This window comes from Apaloderma vittatum, unplaced genomic scaffold, assembly GCF_000703405.1.
Source record: "Apaloderma vittatum isolate BGI_N311 unplaced genomic scaffold, ASM70340v1 scaffold1398, whole genome shotgun sequence".
In the NCBI taxonomy this organism is placed as follows: Eukaryota; Metazoa; Chordata; class Aves; order Trogoniformes; family Trogonidae; genus Apaloderma; species Apaloderma vittatum.
The window spans coordinates 43,386-46,209 of NW_009730043.1; the positions used below are offsets into that span (position 1 = coordinate 43,386).

General features: G+C 36.3%; 1 non-coding gene across 1 annotated transcript; it reads left to right on the top strand.

The window, feature by feature from the left end:
* The first annotated feature begins 435 nt into the window (after positions 1 to 435).
* Positions 436 to 508, top strand: TRNAV-CAC. Its single transcript has one exon. It is a non-coding gene; the product is annotated as a tRNA-Val (tRNA).
* Positions 509 to 2,824: the final 2,316 nt, after the last annotated feature.

Genomic DNA, 2,824 nt, shown 5'->3' on the forward strand with positions numbered 1-2,824 from the left:
TATTTGTTCCCATATGTTCCTACAAACATATGTTTATATGCAAAAGCCACATTCTGGCTTTAAGAGGTTAAGAACACATTTTCACCTGTGCATTCTTTTTGAGATAAATTATGCCCTGGGACTAGTGAGTGATACTTTTAACAGAGTCAGAGGCTGCTGCTAATGCATAACTGAAGATGGAGTCTTGCATTCTGGATTTAATCACATATAATGACTCTACAGGTCAGTAATAAGTAAACATTTCTCTTTTGTGTCAGGATCCACAAATCCGTTTGTTTCTTTATAAAGTGATTCTATTATAAATATTAACTTGATACAATGTTTTGCATAGTCTTTACAGTAAGATATAATTAAAACATCCTTTTTATAAATCCTGGCTCTGTTAGGCCTAGTGCAATAAACGTACTGTGCTCAGCTAGCAACTTCTAGAAACGCGTTTCTGTAGTGTAGAAGTTATCACGTTCGCCTCACACGCGAAAAGTCCCCGGTTCGCAACCAGGCAGAAACACGCAGTGATTATTTCTAGGGGGCCAGTTAGCTCAGTGGTTTGAGCGCGGTGCTGTCAACAACGATACCACAGAGGTCGTGGGTTCGATTCCTGCTCAGTCCCCATGTGTTTCCTGGTCTAGTAGAGATGTGACGTCCCTGCCCATGATAGGGGAGGTTGGACTAGATGATCTCTAAGGTCCCTTTCAGCCTAGGCCATTCTATGAAACATGAAATTTCCATTCAATCTCCACTACTGCCTTTTAACATTTTAGGTTACTTGCATCTCTTGAAATGGTTTCATTTTTTAATAACTTTCTACTACTTTTTATCTTCATTTTGAAACAGATGGCTACAAAGACAAAAAGACCTACACAGCAGCTTTCTAGTTAGTAATTAATAGAATCAGTTCTTCTTTTGCTGCAGTAGCTATACATCAAAAGGAAAACAATTATTGCTACTGCTTTCTAGAATGTCATCAGACCAGTGTTTGAACTTCAGTGTTTCTCCAACTGAGGGGAAATTCAAAACTGAGATTTACATTACAGGTAATTTTAACCTTTTCAGGTAATGTACAACTGTGCTGTGTTTGACTTCTAAGATCTTTTTATTAACATAAAGAATTGCTTATTTGTTGTATCTCTATTTGAACTTTGTTCCTCTGTGAGGTGTAAAAGTAATTGCTGCTGTTCTCTTAGCTATCAGTATTGCCTGTGAGAGATATTACAAACCTTCCAAGGGCTGTTCTTCATCTAATGTAACCCCCTTGAGGCATTTTAGCAATTAAAATGAGTGACTAGATACTTTCATGGTTTAATTTATACACTATTCAAACATTATTTAGGCAATGCTTTCATTTGGATAAATTTGCTTGAGCATAATGGAAATTCCCCAGTTTTCCCTTGAAAATGTGAATCCTACAACAATACTCTCCATTCATCTTCTACCCAGTGATTTGCATGGATTGGGAGAGCTTTACATGAACATATTTACAACAACGATGGGAGAAAATTTAAAGGTCCAATGTAAAGGACAACTGAAAAAAAAATCCAGGTAGTTGGGCTTAGTTTATATTATTCAGACCTTGCAGGTCTACAAATATGAGGTTAAATCTCAGGACAGTAATCTTTCCTGCACTACTGGCTTTGAGCTAGGATGATAATATTTTATATTTTTTTTCTGTAATTCAGCTTCTGCTGCTCCCCACAGGCTTTCAAAACCTCTTAGTGACAATGACAACAGGACTTAGTAGAAGGATAATATCTATTAGCAGCACAGTTGCTATAATACACTACTGATTCATCCTGTCGCTGTCATGTGAAGAGAACAGTACATATGCTTAAAAGAAAACCGAATACTTTATTCATGTATTAAGTATCCATACTGAGAATTTATTACAAGAATGTGTTTCTCTTTGAGCAAGGAATTTTGTCCTTCCATCATTTTAGATAGAAATTTCTTGAATTTTCCAAAGAAAATTTGAAAATTATATTCATATGCCTGTTCTCATACATTTGTACATACAACCCTCTTATTTTGTCCGTCTGAAAAGAGACTGGAAAGACATAGTAAGTTTTAATCTCTTTTTTGTTTTGATTCTCCACAGATGTCAATATTTTTGATTCAAGCACATGTGTATTTTATATGAAACACCACTGTATCAGGCAATACTTTGAACTAGAAGTAGTTCCTTGGTATTATGCTATTAGAGTGGTAACCCAGATTTTGCAAGTAATTGTTAAAAATGACAGACCAGGAGGCTAGCTATCAGAACCCATTTCAAAATAAAGATTAGATACTAAGTGAACCTATTCCTGTTTTCCTGAATAGAGAATGCAAACTAAAACAATCAGAAAAACATATTTTGTGAACTATTTATTCTACATATGTTATGAAGATATGAAAAAAGTTATCCTTACACTCACTAAGACTAAACATAATACATTTCCCAGGAGACCTAAGGAGGGAATCTGGATTAACCATAGCATTAAGGATGAGGAAGCACATCTGTTGTGTATGGGAGAGTAAGACTGTGTGTGAGACAGAAAGATTCTGCTGGTTTCTTCTGTGTACCTGACTGTGCTTTGTTAGTAGATGTTCTTTGCCTCTGGGACTTAGTGATCACAACCTGCTAGTCACATCTGCTGCACTTTTAGCCTCAAGCTGTCTGTGATTTGAAGACAGCAGACTGTTGTTTTGCATTTTTACCTTGAGAACTGGTCTTGTTTATCTTAGCAAGAGTAGCTACATAGAGACAGAGCGTTGTGCGTTCACACATATTCATGCACACGTATGCTGATAGGCACAGACTTGGATAAAATAATTGCTTTGTAGGTAT